The sequence below is a fragment of the Gossypium hirsutum genome, chromosome A08 (assembly GCF_007990345.1).
Source record: "Gossypium hirsutum isolate 1008001.06 chromosome A08, Gossypium_hirsutum_v2.1, whole genome shotgun sequence".
NCBI classification, from domain to species: Eukaryota; Viridiplantae; Streptophyta; class Magnoliopsida; order Malvales; family Malvaceae; genus Gossypium; species Gossypium hirsutum.
In genome coordinates this window covers 5,487,207-5,510,958 of record NC_053431.1, presented here as the reverse complement: position 1 = coordinate 5,510,958, position 23,752 = coordinate 5,487,207, and the positions used below count along the sequence as shown (strand labels likewise).

General features: G+C 34.7%; 1 long non-coding RNA gene and 1 pseudogene across 1 annotated transcript; both read right to left on the bottom strand.

Annotated features, from left to right (window-relative positions):
- Window positions 1–18,710: 18,710 nt before the first annotated feature.
- Window positions 18,711–20,268, bottom strand: LOC107886945 (probable beta-1,4-xylosyltransferase IRX14H; annotated as a pseudogene).
- A 1,239-nt stretch (window positions 20,269–21,507) lies between these two features.
- On the bottom strand, window positions 21,508–22,503 carry LOC107949571 (uncharacterized). The gene is made up of 2 exons (XR_001697804.2): window positions 22,042–22,503; window positions 21,508–21,768 (listed from the first exon to the last, which is right to left on the bottom strand). It is a non-coding gene; the product is annotated as an uncharacterized lncRNA (long non-coding RNA).
- Window positions 22,504–23,752: the final 1,249 nt, after the last annotated feature.

Below are 23,752 nucleotides of genomic sequence, written 5' to 3'. Positions count from 1 at the left end.
TTAGGAACTCTATTTTCATAAACCAAGTTCGTAAGGATGAAATATAAAGATTAATGAAGGTGTTATGAAAATTACGTTTGGTTAAGATAAATAAATGTAGATTACGTTCGGTTATTGATTTTGTTCAAATTTAAACATTATTGATTACGTTCGGTTATTGGAAGTAAATTAGAATTTTTTTTAAACTAATAAGGCCAAAGAGTCAAAAGAAGCCCTTAGTAACAATTTAAAAAAAAATCAATTAAGCACTTTTAAAATTTAAAAATTATTAAAACAAATATTAAAAAATCCATAAAAAAGCTATAAAATTTTTAAATTTTAGAATTTTTATTAAAAAATAACAATACCGAACCCATAAAAGAGTAGGGGTCAATTTTTTTTAAAATCTTATAACATTAGATATTAAGGGATCGGCATTGTAACCCCTAATGTGTGATAAAATTTCAATTTATTTCCTTTAAAAATTATGAGACAATAAATTCATATAATTATTAAAATTATACTTGAATCCCTTAAAATTTACAACTTAATTTCGATCCCTTAAAATAAAATTTGGCCTTTCCGCAATTAACAAAATTTTTAGACTTTACAAACAACGTTAAAAGGGGTAACAGTTAAGCCAACGAGTCAATAACATTTCTATCCAAGGCAAAGACCTTGAATCTTTGAGCATGTAGATCCGATTCCCTTTATTCGCAAAGCAATGTGTGGTGTTCACTCTTAACATGTGCGTATGCCATAGATGGATTTCATTAGGTTGTTTTCGAATTTTTCATCGGCAATGCTTTACACTAGTTTAATTCTGAATTGTAATCATTTGAGCATAATTATTTTACCCATAGTGGGGAATTTGAGGGAGCACAGCGGGTAGTTTGGGCACTGCAGCTGCAAGTGTTTGAGGTGTTTTTCCTGGTCGTAGGTGAAACCAGAAGCTTTACATGACTTTGAAATGGAAGGTTTTGTGAGAGAGAAAGGGTAGGGAAATGGAAAGGCAGCCATGGAATTGAAGCTCAACTGTAGTTTCAAAAATTTCTGTTGTCCAAGCTAACAAGATTCTACTGGTTTTAGGTATCGGCAATTTGTAGCATAGTATGGAGTATGTATGAAGAAATCCTCGAATTCCTAAAGCTAGAAGTGGCTTATAGGTTTCCAACTCCTAGTCGAAATAGGAGTCCATTCCGCTTATAAATTCTATTACAACAATTGGAATATCTATAATATAGCCCTTTAACAAATGAGGTTTCCTCTTTCTAATCCAATACTTTTAAACCGCCACTGACGTCTTATAAAATAGTATTACGAGCACTAGAAACTTATCTGATTTCTTAAAGCTTTCTTTCTTCTCAAGTTTAAACTTAGTCTGGTTGCTTTAAAGCTCTCTTGTTTCTGAAGTTTTTCTTAATGGCTTCAACCCCATACGAGTATGATATCTTTCACCAGCATACTTTTGAAGACAACATCATCTCACAATCTCGTGATATTGCTTCCCAGTTCATCAATATTGAATTAACCATTGACTTTGATTTCATATCCGTCCACCATGATTTCTCAGCACACATCTCCACCATCACCAACCATACGTCCTTACGAGAAACCTTTCGTTTCGAGCTCGACATTCTGGAAAACTGCTACCTGTTTGACCAAGTTCTGTTTCCCACGTTTAGAAGACTCCGAATCAACACGGCCTCCCTTGCTTATCACAACTTCATTGATGATATTTTTGTACGTGGAATTCGTAGCATAGGATATCGGGAAGTCTTGCCCTTACGATCAGTGATACATGCTTCCGTTGTGGAAAACGATTATGTTCACAGTGACGGGGTTCGATGGGAAGAGCTTTGGCTGAATCGGTATTGGGGTTTGAAAGCAGTAACCATGGTATGGTTCCGGCTAAAGAGTCATTGGTTAAGGAGATGGTAAGGATGGTTAGAGTAGAAGATGGAGAAGAAGAAGATTGCATGATATGCTTGGAGGAGCTGGAGGTTGGGTTTTATGCTTCTCGGATGCCTTGTTCTCATACTTTTCATGGGGATTGCATCGAAAAGTGGCTGAAGCTGAGCCATTATTGTCCTCTTTGCCGGTTCGAGATGCCAACGAATTAGGCTTAGATATCAACTTTTCATTCCGTTTTTCTTAAAAAAACTTTTCGTTCTTTCATTTGTTTCTTACATAACTTTTTAAAATTGAAGCGAGTCTTGCATTATTAATAAATGGAATCATTATATCAATTAATTAATGAGGTAATGGTTCAATCGGAAAAAATGGAGGTACCGAGTATTTAGTATCCAAATTTAAGTGTAAAAATATATATATATATGAGTCTTCAAGTTGGACCATGTTCTTATTAATATTGTTAAGTGATAATTTCAATAGTTCATTTGTTAAATAAATAAATTTTATGTTAAAATTGAATCATTATAACAAATTAACTAATTTGTATTTTATGAAATCAAACAAATTAATAAAGAAAAATATGAGATGAACTAATACACAATATAAACACAATATGAAAAAAATAATTAAAATGTATTTTATGAAAAATGACATGAAAACACAGAAATAATACATTAAACAAAATAAAAATATGCAAAATTAAATCACTATGATAAAATATACAACATATATGAGATTAATTGACACATAGCATGAACCAAATGCAATCATAGATATATTTTTTTAAAGTTTATCACTAACAAATGCAAAAAAATGGAATAAATCGAGATATATGGAATTATTTAAGACGCACTTGCAATCGAAAATGAAAAATTAGATACAACACGAACTTAAAATAAAATAAATGATAAAAGCCAATACAAAAGGTCATTTGGAGGGAAGAGAAAACGTCAATTCTGGAGAATTAATGGATACCAATACCGAAAACGGGAACAATATTAATGAATGTCAGCAAACATTGGAATTGGTAATCAATGAGTCTAAGTCAGAGCATGTTTCCAAGGAATTGAAAAAGGGAACAGCAGTTGAAGCAGATAAAGGATTGGAAAAGGCTTTGAAGGATGTAAGGGATATGGGCCTGGATATTGTAAAGGATACTTTAGAAGACCCAAAAGCTGGAGGAGTTGCTAACGGTTCGAACTTGGGAGTAGGCTGTAGGAAAGTTGGAATTTCTAAATTAGTAGAAAATATAAGTCCAGTGGAAGGTATCATGAACAGTCAGGAAAATGAAACAGTTAGAGGTGAATTTCGGAAGTCAAACTTGGAATTAGAAGAAGAACTGAACCAGATAATTCTTCGCAGGAAAAAAAAAAGGTTTGAACAAGAAGATACGGTCAATGCATGAAATTCAAAACAGTTTCTTAACGTCCAAGGAGAGAAAGAAGAGAGACAGAGCCTTGAATAAGGAAAAAGGAAGGGAGTATCGTAAGGATAATGAGAGGGTTGTAAATTTATCCCTGTCAGATTCGGATTTAAGTAATAGAATGAGGGTGCTTCTTAGGGAAGCGAATAATACTTGGGCAATTGGAAAGAAATTGGGGTTTAGTGTGCAAGGTGATGAAGAAGATGTCATCAAAGAAATTATGAGAGCGGAGCTTCAGTAACATTGTTTTTGAAGCCTCTGCAAGACAGGTGATCTGGCTACAGAGGTAAAATCGGAAGTAGTAAAATCGTTCAGTATTTGGGGTGTGTTAAGGAAGGTGATTTAGGGGATATTTGGTTTTTATGTGCATCAAAGGAGGTTCAAGACTGTAAATTTTATGTAATGTCGATTGAATGGAGAGTATATCTGGTAAATGTAATGGATGATTGTACAGTAATTTGGAAGTTTCAGAGCTGTCAAGAAGAGTGTTAGGGATTGATTTGTCAACGCTGCTTTGGGATGTTTCATGGAATGGTAAGTGTTATCTTGTTGTGGGATTCATAAGAATTTTTTTGTTTGGCAAAATTATAAAGAGGAGATGTGTGAAAATTTAAAAGAAAAAGGGGTTTTAATGTTGTAAAGTGGGTTATTTTTATATGTATAATGCTTGATATGATGGTGTTTTTGTTTTGCTGGAGACTTTTTCGGTGATTTTGTCTGAATGGGTGGTGGATTGTCTTAGTTATTTCAAAGTTGAAGATCATTTTCCTTGGTCTTTTTTCTTGGATGTTTTATGTTCAATATTTGTGGATTTGCTGACGATGATTGAGGTGGAGTTGGCCGGTGATTTGTTGTGTGGGTGGAGGATCGATGTGGACTCGTGTATTGTTTAGGATATTTCTTCTTGGGTTGGTTTCAATTCAATATAGCAGGGGCTGATTGGAGTGTGTTTATGGCTTGTGGAGGAGGGTGGTGGGAAGTTAAGGGGAGGGTTTCGGTTTTTTTTTCTGGATGGTGGTACAGAGGAGGTCCTGGAAAGGACGATTCTAATGGCAATTATAATGGTTGCAGTGAAGTTTGATCTGATTCTGAAGGGGAGTTGTTTGTGATTTTTGAAGGATGCTGTGGCAAGAGGATGAGTGTCAATCTGATGTCACTTATCATGGTAAAATTGGAATAGCGGTTGACTTGGCTAATGCAGATTTAGAGCTTATTGTTAACTTTTTTTATTCTGTTGTTGCGTTCTATTTTGGCTTGTTTGGCTGTTGTTTTATCTTATTTGATCTGGTATGATATGGATACACAAACACAATCAAATCAACATAAACAGATTATTAATATATGAAACTTAAATAAAATTATAATTTTTAAATAAAAATATTTAAAAATTAAATAATTTCATTTTGGTATTCTTCATTTCCGTTTTTCAATCCACGTTCGGGGCTATCCTTCCCAACAATATTTTCTCCAAAGTTTGAACTCACGTTTTTGATTGATGGTGCATGGGTTTTATAAACTAGCGGTGCATCAAATATGCTCCCATAAATGATTATAGATTATAAGTGGAATGGACTCCGATTTCGACTAAGAATTGGAAACCTATGAGCCTCTGACTACAAATAATAATATTTCACGTGGTAGTTGATACCGTTTATTATAATCCACTTGTAGTTTTAGGAATTCGAGGATTACTTCGTACATACTCCATACTATGCTACGAATTGTCGATCCCTAAAACCATTAGAATCTTGTTAGCTTGGACGACAGAAATTTTTGGAACTACAGTTGAGCGATGAGGTTTCCTATTCTTACTCGAATTCGGAGTTAATAATAATAGGTACTTTTCCATTACACCGCCATTGTTCCGATTGGAATATTTATAATATAGCCATTTAACAAATGAGATTTCCTCTTTCTAATCCAATACTTCTAAACCGCCTTTGTCGTCTTATAAAATAGTATTACGAGAACAAGAAACTTCAAAAAAATCTGATTTTAAAGCTTTCTTTCTTCTCAAGTTGAAATTTATTCTGGTTGCTTTAAAGCTCTCTTGTTTCTGCAGTTTTTCTTAATGGCTTCAACTCCATACGAGTATGATATCTTTCACCAGCATACTTTTGAAGACAACATCATTTCACAATCTCACGATATTGCTTCCCAGTTCGTCAATATTGAATTAACCATTGACTTTGTTTTCATATCCGTCCACCATGATTTTTCAGCACACATCTCCACGGTCACCAACCATACGTCCTTACGAGAAACCTTTCGTTTCGAGCTCGACATTCTAGAAAACCAGTACCTGTTTGACCAAGTTCTGTTTCCCACGTTTAGAAGACTCCGAATCAACACGGCCTCCCTTGCTTATCACAACTTCGCTCATGATATTTTTGTACGTGGGATGCGTAGCATAGGAACTAATCGTGAAGTCTTGCCTTTACGATCAGTGATACATGCTTCCGTTGTGGAACACGATTACGTTCGCAGTGAGGGGGTTTCGATGGGAAGAGCTTTGGCTGAATCGGCATTGGAGTTTGAAAGCAGTAACTATGGTATGGTTCCGGTTAAAGAGTCATTGGTTAAGGAGATGGTAAGCATGGTTAGAGTAGAAGATGGAGATGAAGAAGATTGCATGATATGCTTGGAGGAGCTGGAGGTTGGGTTGTATGCTTCTCGGATGCCTTGTTCTCATACTTTTCATGGGGATTGCATCGAAAAGTGGCTGAAGCAGAGCCATTACTGTCCTATTTGCCGGTTCGAGATGCCAACGAATTAGGCTTAGATATCAACTTTTCATTCTTTCATTTATTTCCTATGTTATTGGATAACTTTTGTTAAGATTTAGTAATCTGTTGGAGCTGTAGATGATAGTTTTTGCAAATATAAGTACAGTTTGAGATAAAGAGAATGCAGGCATTACAATATGTGAAAACCTTTGAAAAAAAAAATAGTAATAAGAACAAAACCAGATATTGCAAAAGCAAACCAAATATGATGTCTTCTACAATGATCTAGCCCAATATGGTGATGTTTGCACATCCACTTCTCTCATCTCATGTTTCCATAAATTTTTACCATTTTATCTGCTTTATTTTCATCAGATTGTAAATAATCTGTCACCAACGAGCCATTCGAACCACCGTCGTAAATTATTAAAGAAAGCAACACATTCTTCACATGACGTTCCTTTATTAGAACAATTATCCCTTCTCTAGGATAACATTGCTACGCATGTTTGAGATAACTAATGACTGCAGACAAATTTAAAATGAAAACTTAGAACAACAAAAATCAACTAAAACTAATTACAATTCATTAATAGCAGTTTTGGAATCTAAGATTTGGGTAAAAATTTTGGACATCCAAATTCTTTATTTGGATATCCAATAAAAAATGGATTTAAATCTTAGCAAATTCAAGCTTAATTTCATAAGAGATAAACTTTTTATTTTAAAATTCATTTTAAAACTAGAAATTTTCAAAATCCAATATTCATAAAAAAGAACAATGGATTTTTGTCTTTCTTGATTCATTTGGGCCCAAAACAATGTACTGAGTACCGTACTAATGAGTGTATCATTTTTCTCTTGGTACCGGTACGTATTGATATTGTAACAACTCGATTTTTAGTAGTGCCGGGAAATGCAATTTAGGAACTCTATTTCCATAAACCAAGTCCGTAAGGATGAAATATAAAGATTAATAAAGGTGGTATGAAAATTACGTTTGGTTAAGATAAATAAATGCGTATTACATTCGGTTATTGATTTTGTTCAAATTTAAACATTATTGATTACGTTTGGTTATTGAAAGTAAATTAGAATTTTTTTTTAAACTAATAAGGCCAAAGAGTCAAAAGAAGCCCTTAGTAACAAATTTTTTTTAAAAAATCAATTAAGTACTTTTAAATTATTAAAAAATATTAAAAAATATAAAAATTCATAAAAAAGCGATAAAAAATTTAAATTTTAATGTCGGAAATTTGGAAATTTTTTAAAATATGTCATTTTTACATGTGTTAGTTGCATATGTTTGTTATTATTTACGCACTCATTGTATTTGCATGACCGTTGTGGTCACACCCTTAAGTGGGAGTGAGAAGCTATGCTTTCGTGAGGTTTTCACCTCCGCATGGGCTAGTGGATTGCTTCTGGGATACATCCGTACCTATGTCTTGGTGAGATTTTCATCTCCGCATAGCCATAGGGAAATGTGTCCCCCTGAACCGAACTTGGTCCATATGAGCCTATAATTGGTGAGGATCGAGGAATCTGCTGGTTCAGGTACCCTTGCTTTAGAACCGAACTACATATAGTGAACTTTAAGTGCTTGCCCCAGGTAGTATGATGATGACCTTTAGTGCCTACCTTTATAAGTTCTTATTTAATATATTTTTTTTATATATGTGACACTGACTTGTTTTTCTTATTTTGCTATCATTGCATGTCATTTATCATTAAAAGATGTCGATTCAAGGTTCGATTTCTGAGTTAGAAAGTTTTGTAATGGGGAACGAATATCTTAATAAAGTGGAGGACAACTCTTTCGTTTGTGCTTGGTCAGAGAAAACCCAAATAGAAAAAGAAAATAGTGTCATCGAAGGATACACATCCAAATTATGGGACTACACTCTCATTAGTGTGATGCAAAATAACCTCCAAGAGTTAAAGGAAATATGGGATTAATGGAGTAACGAAGCCAAGCAGTTGTTCTACAACAGTTATGGGGAATTGCAGTATTTGCTTGACATGAAGATAGATGAACAATTCAAGGTGAACGTGGGGAGTACTGATGGACACTTCTACCATTACAGATGAAGATAGTCACCTCGTGGATGGTAAGGGTTTAAGACCTACAAAATTGAATTGGATGGAAAGAATTTTGCTTATGATGGTAGAAAGGCTCACTTACTATAGGACCGCTACCAAACAACAAGTTGGAATTTACTGTGGTGCTTTAGGATGTTGTACTTATCAGAAATAATGGAAATGCAAGCCCTGATGACCGGGACAACCCAAATGAGCATGAAAGAAAGAGATTAAAGAAGATCATATCGTTTAAAGACCTTTAAAGTGGAGATTAGCTATACTGCGAAGATACCCATGCAAGCAATTTGAAATGTTCTGTGGAGGCAGAAATTTAAAGACTCTCAAGAAGCACTGAGGATGTTTGATATCATTTTAAGGCAGTATGCTGCGAAGCTGGAATGCCTACTTGTTCGTTAATCTTTCTTTCAAGGTAATCAGAGCAACTTTACAGACATTGGAGGAGGTGTCTTTGGCTGTAGAGCTTACTTCATAGGTGAAGCCGTAATTCAAATTCAAGAGATAGCTGATCATTTACAGATACTGGTAGAAAGGGCAAGCACGTTGAGCACCAATATGAGCTACAGTTCAGATAGAGGTCGAGAGTTAGCTTTGTTATTAGATAGGGTTAAGACTCTGGGCCTACGAGCGAAAGCGTATTTGTAATCCGTTTTATGAAAAGACTTTTGTTCCTTAAATAACGTTTTCTAAAATGAAACTGAATCGAGATCAATACCTTTTTGCATTCATGCATTTGCATTACATTACATCAAAGAAAAGAAAGTGTTGATTCGAAATTTGATTCCTAAATAGAATAGTTTGTCATAAGGAAACAAATTTCTTGATAAAGTAGATTATAGTGCGGTCGTCTGAATATAGTCCAAGTAAACACGACGAGAGAAAGCTGGTAGCCCACGGAGGAATACATGATGTAATTGCCAGAGATTCAAGCCAACAAAGGTTATCCAAGAGCATGACGAGAGAAAGCCGGAAGTCCACGAAAGAATACATGACTTGATTTAATTGCCAACGAAAATTATCCAAGAGCCGGCACTTTTTGATGAGTATCATGAATATAAGCGAGTAAGAGATCGAGGCTCAGATTAAGTAGCAAGGAGCTAGCAAAGGCATCTTTTGGAGAATTTACAGGATTCGACCATGAAGAAAAGATCAGCGTTTACTTGGACTATGAAGGGCAAGATCGCATATGTAATTTATTTTCATGTAAAGAAATCTGTTTTCTAGAAAAGTTATTCTAATGGAATTGAATTCAAGATCAACATCTCCTTTTCTTTTGCATTCATGCATTTGCATTGCATCACATCAAATGCATTTAAATCCATAAAAAGACCCTAATTAGTTAAAGTTATTAAAAAGAGAAAGAAAAAGAGAGAGAGAGAAGAGGGTCATGGCTGAGTGAAAAAGAAGTTGAATGGGAATTAACGATGTTCCCTTACATATCCTTGACTTTTGTGTCAGGAGGGATAGCTTACCTGGAGAAGGGGGTGTTTGTAAATGAAAATCATCCTATCAATGTCATACATGAGGAAGGGACTGAACAAAGAAACCTTGAGGGCATTCGCCCTTACGAACCGGGAATTTCTTTAAACAATTGGACCGCAGAAGAACTTCTTGTAATCTTTAGGAATTTTACGGAGTAATATTCAGAACACTCTTGTTGCTCTAAATCCTAGGATTAATGAGATTTCTTTTGAGAAGTGGGCTCATGTTCAGACATTTTTATTTTCAATAAAACATACTTTTATTATTCATCCGAGTAAATATTATTTCATTCTGATTCTTTTGACCTTTGACATTCTTTATAAATTTTCATTTCATGTAAATAGTCATTTTTGAATTCATTTATTCCTTGTATATTCTTTTGTGTGCATATCATAGATCCCTAGATATCAATGACACGAGCAACGATACTACAGATTCAGAGTTCCTTTTGAGTGCGATATGTGTTTAGAGGAATCTCAGTACTTTGAAGGTGACAGAAATTGTGACTTGTTTCTGAATTTGTTGAAAATGGTTTTTACCCCATGGAGTGGTGTTAGGAAATATAGCCTTAGAGGAAGGAAAGATTGTGAAATTGGAATTAGCTGAGGAGACAAGACAAGACCTTGTTGAGACTATTATAGGAATTCAAAAATATGGTCCAAAAATGCATGCAGGAGGATTTGCAATTGCCAGAATAAACATGAGGTTTTGGGGCACTGTTGGTCCACCATGAAAAGGGATCGCATCAGTTGTACAATGAATGCCAAATTTAAGAGAGTCAAGACTTATGAGGCATGTATGTTATGGGCCCGAGCTCATCAAAAGTTTCAAGCTGACAATGACTCATCTTTGTGGACGTCAACTGCTCCATTAGGAGGGGAGATAGCTTCATATGCCAATATTACAAAGTCAAAAGTCATCTATCTCAAAAAAAAAAAAAAAAGATTATATATAACTGCACAATGCCAAAAGTTTGCAGTCCTTTCAAAGATAATGCGCCGTACCACAGTACAACAAAGGTTGCCAAAAGAAAAGAAAAAAAAAACAAATTACAGAAGATGACCGAGACTGGTAAAAATTGGCATAAGAAACTACCGCCTACTCTCTATGCTTATGCTGGGGCAACACCTTCAATTCCAGTTGTTTCAAAGGTTCCAACCATCATCCTTGGAATGGGTGCATTATTTGGCTTTCCTGAGCAGTCTGATGTGCCGTCAATAGCTATGATGGTTAGCTCCAGGCGGTGGCCATTGATTTCCAACTATGGGGCATCAGGCCGTACACAGTCTCTGAAGCTTAAAATGATAGATTCTTTCTTCAAAACCAGTTTCTGACAAAGTGGATGACGGTATCATGAAGGAAGCTCTCTTAGACTTCTATACAAGTTCAGGGAAGAGGAAACCTGATCAAATCATTATTTTCAGGGATGGGGTTAGCGAGTCTCAATTCAATCAAGTTTTGATCAAGTTATTGAGTCTTGCAAGTTCCTTGACGAGAAGTGGAACCCTAAAGATTGTGATTATTGTTGTACGAAAAACCATCATACCAAGTTTTTTTAGCAGGGATCTCCTGACAGTGTGCTACATGGTACTGTCATTGACAACAAAGTATGCCATCCAAAGAACAATGGTTTTTTACCTTGGTACCCATGCTGGAATGATTGGAATCACGAGGCAGACCCACTATCATGTTCTCTTAGACCAAGCTGGGTTTTCGGCTAATGATCTGCAAGAGTTTGTTCATTCTCTATCCTATATGTATCAAAGAAGCACCACAAACATATTTTTTGTGGCTCCTATTTGCTACGCTCATTTGGCAGCTTCACAGTTGGGGGCAATTTATGAAGATTAGGGATGCTTCAGAAACATCATCGAGTCATGGTGGGATGTATGCTCCAGGAGTAATCTCTGTACCTCAGCTTTCCAGGTTGAAAGATAAAGTCAGCAACTTCATTCTTGTCTGCTGAGAATCATTGAACCATCTTTTTGTAGGGTTTGACAAACAACAGCCAGGACTGTTGCTGGGGCAATCCCTTTCATTGGTTTATGAATCAAGATTTTTCCTCCAAGCTTTGATGGAGTCAAGAATTGAATACCTCTAGTAAACTTAACTTGAAAGTATTCATCCTAAGCAAACGTACCAAGAATGGATGACACAGACTTATGACAAAGAAGGTTCGTCCAAAAAGATTTCATAAAGGGAACCTTGTGCTGAAAGAGATCCTTCTCATGCAAAAGGATGCTGAATTGGGAAGGGCCATATGTTGCGAAGAGGGCTTTCTCTAGAGGTGCATTGATTTTGACAAGAAATGGGTAGGAAGAATTTATCTAATCCAGTGAATTTGGACTCGGTCAAGGAGTACTTTGTCTGAATGAGAAGGGAAGCCAAGGTGAAAACCCGCAAAGGGCACTTTGGGACTTCCATTTCAAAAAAAAAAGGAAAAAGAAAAGAAAAAGAGAAAAAAAAGAAAAAAGAAAAAAAGAAAAAAGAAAAATAAGAAAAAAAGAAAAATGAAGAGGCCAAGGTGAAAACCCGCAAAAGGCGCCTTGAGACCAAAGGGGTTTTGAGTTGAAAACCCGAAAGGGCAGCTCAAATTTGGAAAGTCATGCAGTAACTTTGTTATTCCGAATTCGACGAGAAGTGAAGTATGTTACATATCGAGGCATCAAAAAATTACTTTGGATCTTTTAAACACATGTTGAATTCAAGGAAGTCTTCATGGAGCTGGTGTATAGACATTCAAGCGACGATATCTGGGGCATCTGATTTCTGTCCTATTTACTATCTTTGGATTCTTTTTCTTCACAAAGATATGTTCTCAGGTTAATCTTTTCGCATTCCTTCCAATAATTTGTCCAAATCTAATTATCCTCAAGATCCATTTATTTGTCTCCCATTATTCATAAAGCATGTTGCACTGAAATAATGATAAATGAACTAAAATATCTTCACAAACGAAGTTTTGCATATTATTTTGAAAATTTCTAGATAATACAAGAAACTGAAACAAGACAATTGTTTAAGGAATTCTCATATGTATGGGTTGGAGATACTCGAGAGATTTTCTTCTTCAGTCCAAAAGGTGGTTGGACGTTTTAAGTAATATTGATCTTAAGAAAGGATTATTTCATTAACATCCTCAATGGGTCGTAACATTCGGGGAATGGTACGGTAGACCAAATTGATGGAGAAGATTCGAGGCATAGGAGCAGAGTATGATTGATATGTCGAGAAGAACGAGGTGGAAAGCTCGATAGATGAATAAGTGATGACATCCGAAATAGGAGTTATTTTCATAAACATTTTGCATCATAATATGTCTAATTAGAAGCATTTGACTCATTTCGATCATGGCATCTTAATTATTTGGCATAAGCATAAATTCCAAGAAATAAATTCTACAAGTGGATTCCCCAGTGGACAATGTAGCAAGATTGATTGAAAATTACAAAATTCAGCGCCTTAATCCCCTAAGCAGTAGGGTAACAGGTTAAATTTGCAGATCTTATCTCCCTAAGCAGTAGTGGAGCAGATCGAAGACTCGCCTTAACCCCCTAAGTAGTAGGGTAACAGGCTAAAATTACAGATCTTATCTCCCTAAGCAGTAGTGGAACAGATCAACGATGACTCGCCTTATCCCCTAAGCAGTAGAGTAACAGGTCAAAATTGCGGATCTTATCTCCTTAAGCAGTAGTGGAGCAGATCGAAGATGCGCCTTAACCCCTAAGCAGTAGGGTAACAGGTTAAAGCATAGCAGATCTGGCCTTCAGATGTTTATACTGAAGCAAGATCCAAGATGGTTTGGCATCCTTATGCTTACAATGAACAAATCGAAGACATAGCTGATTTGGCTTTCACGTGTTTACGTTGAAGCAAGTCTAAGATGATTTGGCATCTCTGTATTGTTAGAGAACAAATCAAAGTTTGGCGTCTCCATATTCGACGGAGGACAGACACATAGCAGATCTGGCCTTCAGATGTTTATACTGAAGCAAGATCCAAGATGGTTTGGCATCCTTGTGCTTACAAGGAACAAATCGAAGACATAGCTGATTTGGCTTTCACGTGTTTACGTTGAAGCAAGTCTAAGATGATTTGGCATCTCTGTATTGTCAGAGAACAAATTGAAGTTTGACGTCTCCATATTTGACGGAGGGCAGACACATAGCAGATATGGCCTTCAGATGTTTATACTGAAGCAAGATCCAAAATGGTTTGGCATCCTTGTGCTTACAAGGAACAAATCGAAGACATAGCTGATTTGGCTTTCACGTGTTTACATTGAAGCAAGTCTAAGATGATTTGGCATCTCTGTATTGTCAGAGAACAAATCAAAGTTTGGCGTCTCCATATTCGACAGAGGACAGACATATAGCAGATCTAACCTTCAGATGATTAGACTGAAGCAGATCCAAGATGGTTTGGTATCCTTGTGCTTACAAGGAGCAAATCGAAGACATAGCTGATTTGGCTTTCACGTGTTTACGCTGAAGCAAATCTAAGATGATTTGGCATCTCTGTATTGTCAGGGAACAAATTGAAGAAGCAGATTTGGCGTCTCTGTGTTCGATGGAGAGCAGATCGAAGATATCAACATGACAGTCATGAGTTTGCAAGAAGCAGATTGAAGCCGTCAAGAGGCCATTTAAAGGAGATTAATAACTCAAGACTCGGCAAGACCGGGCAAAATTGGTCTTTTTATAGTCTTTGCTTTATTCCTGTTACACAGCAATGAGCAAAGAGGGGCAGCTGTAGACACTCAATTTTGCCCGGGCCCAGAAATAATCCAAAAATAATAAAAAAAACGAAGTCCAAGTTCAGTCCAGAATTACAAATATAATTTGGCCCAATCGGAATGGCCCATTACTTGAAAAGATTTAAGCTCCATCTACAAGTTTGACTCATATGGAAATATAATATTCAATGATATGCAATCTTAGATGTGATATGTAATCTTAGATATGATACAATCTTAGATATGATTGCAATCTTAGATATGATATACAATCTTAGAAGATATGATTTTGTAATCTTGGAGATTTAATTTGTATATATCCTTTAATCTTAACCGCTGATGTAATTGATCTGTACCGTTAGATTTGGGGGGCTCAACTATAAATAGAGGCCTCTCCCCTCATTGTAAAACAACTGGACTTCACTTGAGTTTTGGGAAGCAATAAAATTCTTGAGAGCATTCACTTAAATTTCTCTCCCTCTTGCGTTCTTATTTTCTACGGTTTGTTCTTATTTATTCTTTGTTCATCTTCGTTTTCAACCTTCTTTTATTTAATCCCTATCTCCTTGATTTTTTTAATTCTCTTTTATATTTTATTTTTTAATAATTTTAGTATTATATCAAAATTTTTTTATTAAATTCTATATTATTCATTATTTTAAAAAATATATTTCATTTAATTGAAAAAGTTTTTTTCTTAAATAAGGCAATGTTTGGTGTTTAGAAATTCGGAAAATAGTGCCCTAACATGCTGGGTTGCGATTTTTTCGTTTGACTAAAATAACCAAATATCCTTTTAATAAAATTTCAAAATCATGAGATAATTTTAGTTACGAGGATTTAAAACATCGTGTCCTAACATGCTGGATGTGATGTTTGTATACTTTCGGAACAAAGGAATCTCAAGTTTCAACTTTAAATTATTCAAGTTTTAAAATCTTTTCAAATTTTTGACATTAGGACAATAAATAATCAATTCGGTACCAATTTTGGGCGTTACGAGGGTGCTTGTAACTCCCCAATTTTCGGGAATTCTGTGAATGTTGGCATAGGTTTAATTATGTTAGTGGGCATCTAGAAAGCCCAAACTTAAGATAGAACCCGATAATTTTTGTTAATTTTTGTTCCATAAGAAAAATGGGGTGAAATTATGATATAGAACCTATGTGAAAATGTTTGAAAATGCTATAGGCTAAATTGAAGTGGCCAAATAAATAGGAGTGCAAAATAAGAGGATTTGCATGACAAACCTCCCATTTTACATGAAGTGGCCAGCCATCATGTTGTTGTAGACAAAATGTACACTTGATATCCATAATTTATGGTACAAATTGATACAAATTGATAATAGGTTAGGTAAATGTTTCATGATAATAGGTTAGGTAAATGTTCCATGATAATAGGTTAGGTAAATGTTTCATGATAATGGGTTAGGTAAATGTTTCATGATAAGAATTTCATGTCTTTTGTATTAAAGAATTAAATGGATGAAATATGAAGTTTTATTAAAAGAAAAAGGGGTGAAAAGAACAAAGTTTTGTCCATCTTTGTTCATCATAGCTGAAAGTTAGAGAAGAGAAAGGAGAAGAGAAAGCTCTTGAGTATTTGGTCATTAGGAGGAGGAAAATTGAAGGTAAGTTCTTGGTACCTTGCTTCTATTTGAGGTTCGTGAGTTCTTCTTGATTCTACCTTAACTCTTGAAGTATATTTTGATTTTTAGTTGTGTTGTGAGCATTTAGTCATGAATTAAAATGAAGGAAATGGTTGTTGTTTCATGTTCTTTTGATGAAAAATGGAAGATAGGTGAAGTTGAGCCAAACAAATGAGCATGCATGTGCCTTAGATGTTAAAGGGAAAAATCAGCTAACATGTTGTGCTTTAAAATGATGAAATGGAGATTATACTTAAGTAAAATCATAGATATGTGATGATTGATTGGTGATATACATGTTTAAATAACATGCATGCAAGGTATGTGTGAAAGAGTGATTTGGTAATAAATCTGCTTGGGACAGCAGTAGTAACGTGACTTTGGAAAATCACCATAAATTGTGGGAGATGAATTAGAAGCTGAATAAATTATGTAATTAAAGCTTATTGAGTCTAGTTTCTAATGAAATAAACAAGAACATAATTTGAATTCTGTACAATGAGAAATTTGATTCGTAATGAAGAGTGGTCAGATTAGTCAAACAGTGAAACATGGGAAACTTTGAGAAAAATCTGGTATTGATTGGCTAAACCAAAAATTCTGAAAATTTTATGGATAAAAGATATATGAGTCTATTTCAGGGAAAATTAACGGCACTTGATTTGGAGTTTCGTAGCTCTATTTATAAATGATTTAGTGACTGTTGCTCAGGAAGACAGCTTGCAGTGAAATTATGATTATGTGGTAAACATTGACAAAAATTTGTTAATGAGTTGCTTATTGATTTCTTATAAGCTTACTATGATCTGTAGGTGTGGTTGGCCGAATATTGTAAGGGGTTAATACGTAGTTTGTATTTGAATAGTTAGATTAACGTGTTAGTAATCCAATTGTAGGCGGTTCGTGTGTGGATCTCGTCAGCATATCGTCGCAAACAGGTGTGTAACTGACACCCTCTCATAGACTAGATTGGCAAAAGCCGAAAAGCCGAAATGTCGAAAAGTCGGTATTTTGGGAATTTGCGAGTGTGCGAATGCTCGTAAGATAGTTGGGTTTGTATATTTGGTAATCTAAAGTAATAAACTGCAGTACGCACGATTTCGTACATTTTGATAATTTGGGCTTAATGGGCCAAAGATCGGTTCATGGGCCAACGGGCCCAATTCGGTAAGTATGCGCGGTAAGTGTTCTGATAGTATGTAAATAGTTAGGATATGCATGAAAACTCTAAAAGTAGCTAAATTACTATAATACCCCTATGTATGGAAAATTACTGTTATACCCCTAAGTGCAAAATTACCGTTATACCCCTAGGGTTAATTTTGACTGAAAAGCATGACGATCTGATTCTGTATGATGTATGTCATGATTATATATCTGTTGCATGGGGACATGGGTTATATTATGAAGGAAGCGTCCTGGTGGCTATGCCACGATTATCTGATCTGGTGGCTCTGCCACATATTTCTGTTCTGGTGGCTCTGCCACGATTATCTGTATCTGGTGACTCTGTCACATTATCTGTTCTGGTAGCCATGCTGCAAATTCTGTGGTGTGTAGCGGTTGGGTGGGTCGAGTTGTCTCCCCACACGGTGTAAGGTTGGTACGGGGGTGTATACGGTTGGATATGGTTGGGTTTCTGCATAAACATGTAATATCTGTTCTGTTCTGCTATGGGCCTATGGGCTTTATTCTGAATTCTGTTCTGGGCTGAGGCCAACTTATTCTATTTCTGTGGTTTGAGCTGCTATAGGCTATGGTTGGGTTTTCTTTACACACTGAGTTTCCCCAAACTTACCCCTTTTATTTTCATCCACGCAGGAAATCCCCAACCATAGTGGGCTTGGAGCTGTGAGGGAATTCGGAGTGGCCACCCGTTCTGAAAGTTTGATTTTCTTCTGGTGAACTGGACATCCTTTTATTTACGTTTGAAGTTTTTGGGCTTTTAAATGTAATAAGGCCGCTTAATTATTTTTGATGGTTTTAATATGTATTACTAAGATAGGTAATACTTATTTTAACTGTAGAAATTGGATAGCTTTAGGGCGCGTTTTCAAAAATAACAGTTGATTTCAAAATAACACGACAACAAGCAAAGCTTCCCCAATGAAAGTATTTTTCCAAAATTAATCACTTTTCCTAAAAATGACTTAATCAAATCAGTTTCCTAGAAATATCCATGACGTTAAGGTGTGGCAATGGCGGTATGCATGTCTAGGATTGGATCCGAAGGGAGCTTGGTACTTAAGCAGTCCGATGGACTCACCACCTCTTTTCCGGTTTCCTACCTGGTGCACAGCTTCCATTCACTTTAACCCTTAATGAATTAATCTTTTGAACATCAAGTACGATTTTCTGGACTTAGAATGGAAATTTTTTTTTACATTTTTTATGTGGCATGTCGGATCCGGCCATAACTTCTGGGCCGGGTTTGGGGTGCTACAGTGTTAATCCTTCCTTGTGCGTAACCGACTCCCGACCTGTTTTCTTGCATTTCGTAGACCAAAATGTTTTATAAAGGTGATCCAATCACAACTAAAAAGGTTGGTGGCGACTCTCATTTTCATTTTTCAAAAAGTCGAACCCCGTTTTTCAAACCCTTTAAAAAATGGTTTCGACAGTCGGCATTATTATTTTTTAATAATTTTTTAATAATTTTAATAAATTTTGTTTATGATTTTTTTAAATAATTTTTAAATTTTAAAAGGGCTTAATTGAGTTTTATTCCTGATTTATTCTTGATGATTTGAAATGATATATCCTAGTTCATTAAGTTTTATTTTAGATTTATTTTACAATTCTACTTGACGACTGCAGTTTCCAAGTGGCTCCACCACCGAAGTGTCACTAACCAAACCCAGGGGACTCTTAATAACACCATTCAACATATCAATATCCTTAATCCATTTCGGCTTATCACTACTATCATTCCAAAGCAACCTAGAATTCAAAACAAATCCTGACCACTCCAACTTCCTGGGCAGCACAGTTGCTCGATCATTAATATAAACCACACTTTTCCCAGCAAATGGCAATGTATAGTATGCCATCCTGCTAACATATCGGAGGCGTTACAAGTAGGGCCTTGAACAGGCATTCTAAGATTCTCCTCTTCATCCTTTTTTATGATCCGCCATCTCATCAGGATTAACCGAATGAGTAAGTATTCCAATTGAAACAGCCCTGAACCATTTCACATTTTGGATCTCATCAAAAAGTTCCATACTAAGCATATTGCTATCATTGGCAAACATAACAATTCCATCCAATTTCTTCTCTCTAATAATTCTTAAAGTACGAAGATGCATCTTAGACTCTAATTTATGTCGTTCTTCCCAGGAATTTGGCATCCGTTGATTGAATCCGAGGTGGATAGCTTTCAAACCCAATTTCGCAATAAGCGACACCGTTTTGTTGCTGACGCCACTAGCTTCCACCACGATCCAAACCAGATCGTAGGGAACCAGCATTAGCGAGTGCATCACACTAGTCAAATGCAACGCTTGGAAAGTGCGTACATACATCTGAGTGACCACGATAACCGTCCTGGGATTCTTAGTCCGACCGTATACTTATTGTAATTGGCTAAATTTGCTCAAGGCCCAAACACATTAAAACCAAATAATAATAATAGTTTAAGTCCCTTACAAAAATCCTCAACCCAATTACACTAACCCAATTACACTAACCCAAAGCCAACAATACCAAATAATAATAGTTTAAGTCCCTTACAAAAATCCTCAGCCCAACTACACTAACCCAATTACACTAGCCCAAAGCCAACAATGGCCCAAAATGATTTTCAAAACAGAAACCCTAGCCCCTCTTTCCTTGTGCGCCGCTGCCTTCACATGCTAAATCAACACGCTCGACGACCGAAGACCACCATTCTTGGCATCTTGCACCAAAATGGTAACCTCTGCTTCGTTGACTTCCTCCCTGATACCTACAAAGCAATAGAACAAGACAGGAGTGGCAAGAAACAACAAAAGCAGAGATAAACCAAATAGCAAGCAAAAAATCAAATCACTTGTATTTTTGGCTACAAAAGCCCCAAGACCCAATTGTATTTTTTACAGACAAAAAAATATAAAAAAATAGAGAAATCAGAAAAGAACAAAAGTTTCAAAAAGGTGCTTCTTTTATTTTATTTTTTGTTTGAAATAAATATTAATAAATAACAAATATTTTTACCTTTAGCTGTTCTTCCGTCGTCGTCGTCAAAAACCTCCGGTGACCTAAACGTCATAGAACCCATTCGGGTTCCGACGAGGGTCGGGAATACAACGAAAATTGAGGCTTTCCTTCGTGATCTACTTTTTTCTTTTTCATTTTCGTTCATTTTTTATATATCCTAGATCTAGATTTGTAATGACACAAAATTTACGGGTATCGAAAATTTGAATTTTCAGGTCCTAATTTCTGCAAAATGAATTCGTAAATATTTATTAGAAATATTTATGAAGCTAGTAGTGTAGTTAATTAGACTACGGTTAAGTGAATTAGCTTGAATTAAGGCTAACCTAATGAAAGGACTAGATTGAATATAGTGTAAAAGTTTAATTGTAGAATAAAGAAAAGTCAAGGAACTAAATTAGCAAATAAGCGTTATGTGACAAGTGTGTGGTTATTATAAATACATATGTATTATTTTAATTGGTACAAATGTTTGTATACATATTTATTTGCTTATTATTTAAGAAATAATAATTATAATTAAAAATATAATATAATAATATAAAGTAGAATAAAAGAAATAATAAAAAGAATAAAGAAATAAAAGAAAGAACAATAAATAGAGAAGTAACGAAAATTGAAGGAAAGAAAAAGGGAAAGAAAAGAAAAGGAAATTTGGACTTTTAAGGTTCAAGCTTTAAGTGGTAAGTCAATTTAATCTCTTTTCTTGTAATTTTAGTGTCTATGGAATCCTAGGAAGAAATACTATTTGAGTTATGTTGAAATTTAGAAAGTTATTAAATTTTTAGATGTTGTTTAAGTTGAATAAATGGAAGAATTAAGTGTTAATTTGATGAAAATTCAAGTTAGAAGTGGAAAAGGATTAAAATTGTAAAAGAAAATATAAGTTTTGTAATAGTAAGGATTGAATTGAGAGGATTCTATAATTAATGTTTTATGCTGTAAAATTTAAGAGTTGGAATGGTTTAAAGTGGTAATTGAATGAAAATATAGGATTTATTTTGAAGAGAAAAAATGGTTATGGTGATAGGATTAAATTGAACTTTAAGCAAAAGTTGTGTAGAAATTGAAATGTGTAATGTGATATAGTATATTGATAATTTTTAAATTGTTTAATTTCTCGTAGCTAACATAGTGCCGGAAACATCGTCAAAGAAGGGGAAAGAGAAAATGAGCGAGGAATAAATCAAAGAATTATCGGTTTGTATTTCTATAAACCATACTTAATAATTTAGTAAATGTAATTGCTATTTTTAATCAGTTAATATGTGTAAGACCCGAATTTTGCCCGGGCCAAATAGAGACCAAAATCAAACAAATAAATTAGAACAGAATTAAATGTTCATTTACAAATAATAAACCCAAAAAGAAAAACCCAGCCCAATTATGTTAAAATAGCCCAGTGACAGAAGGCCCAAATTCAGAAAACCTAGGTTCCCTTCTTTCCCTTGCACCGCAACCCCCCACGTTCGGCGCCCCACGCACGTCAGCACACCCACACACGACCCCTAGCTCGCACGTCCACGCCCCACGATCATGCACTCTTCCTCGACTCCACAACCTGCGATATTGAAGCAAGAAAATGGCAGAAACTGTTGTATTCTGCTATAAAGCCTTCAATTTTTTATTGTAATTGGGAACTTTTTTTGTTTCCCTTTTTTGGTTCAGAGGAATAGAACACGGATTGAAAATCAAACAAATATATAGAAATCAACAAGAATCAGTGAGAAGATTACAGATCAAAGGTGGTTTATCATTTTTTTTTGTTTTTTTTCCCTTTTTTATTCGAATCTACAATAAAAACAAGTATAAAAGAGGAAAGAGGAAGGCTTACCAGAAAACAGCCTTGGATCGGGGTCGAAAGACCTATTTCTCGGCATCGTTGGCCACCGAAAGTGGCGTTGGTGCTGCGGCAGCCTTTGGGACATGCGAGTGAAGCCCTAACAGAGAATGAAGGAACCTTTTTTTTTCCTTTTTTAAAACCTTTAATCAAATTGTTTTTTTTTAATATAAAAATCTGTTTTAAGTAAAGAAATAAAATAGCATTGGGGGTGGGAATAGAAAACACGCGCATTTGATTTGGGTCTGCGCATTTTACCTTAAATGGGTAATTTGCACGGCCAGTCCTACCCATTTGCGCCAGTTTTTAATTAGCTCTTGTTTGCATTTTACTTGTTTTATTAAATTTTCCCTGAAGCTTTTGTATTATTGCAATTTAGTCCACGCTATTCTAATTCAATCCGTGCTTACACAGCGTTTTGGGGTTTAGGTTATTTACAGTTTTAATTCTTGAATATTTGAACGCATTTTATTTTGGCCCTCAATTTGGTTTAAATGATTTGTTTTGTTTATAGATTACCCTTTTAATTTTACTTTTCTTTCAATTAAGTTTAGTATTTTTAAAAAATATATATATATTGTTTTAACATGGTATCTTGTATTGTTTTAATTAATTACATATTACTAAGTTTTTTTATTTTCTTTTGTATATTTTTACATTGATTTGTTATATAATTTATTGATTTCTCTTATATAATTTTATACTTTAGAGATTTATATGAAATTTATTTTTGTACCTCTCTATATATATACATATATTTGTTTATTTCAAACACTTTCATATATTAATAATATTTTCATATACTTTATTTAATATTAAGTTTTTTCCATTTCATATATATTGTTTTGTATATTATTTTACCTTATAATATTTGTGTTAAAATTCATTTATATATTACTAAATTTAAATTTCTTTTCATATAATACTTATTTTAAGATTTGTTTGTATATTATTACTCCATATGTTATTTATCTTTTTTTCCATTTCAAACTTTCACATTTATTATTTGTCATGAAATTTTATGTAAATTAATTTTAAATTGTTGTATGTATTATAATTTCAAATTTCTTATTTGATTTCGCATCGTTGATTTCAAACATGTTTATCATCGTTTTAAAATCTGTGGCATTTTATTTGTGTTAATAGGTTCTGTATTTCTTTGAAAATCGTTTCTTCGGTACATAAGTTCTTGAATGTCAATGTAAACATTTGCATAACGTATGATGTGAGTTTATTGCTGTTGTGTATGTTTAATTTGTTTTTTTTATTTATTTTCATATATCGTCCCTCATTTGTATAATTGAAATTTTTGTGAGTGTCACACTATAATTGAAATTTTCAATTTGTTGATCCAAAACTTCCAATTTATTTCAAATCAAATTTGTAACGCCCCAATTTTCGGGAATCCTGTGAATGTTGGCATAGGTTTAATTATGTTAGTGGGCCTCTAGAAAGCCCAAGCTTAAGATAGAACCCGACAATTTTAGTTAATTTATGTTCCATAAGAAAAAGGGGGTGAAATTATGAAATAAGACCTATGTGAAAATGTTTGAAAATGCTATAGGCTAAATTGAAGTGACCAAATAAATAGGAGTGCAAAATAGGAGGATTTGCATGACAAACCTCCCATTTTACATGAAGTGGCCAGCCATCATGTTGTTGTAAACAAAATGTACACTTGATATCCATAATTTATGGTACAAAT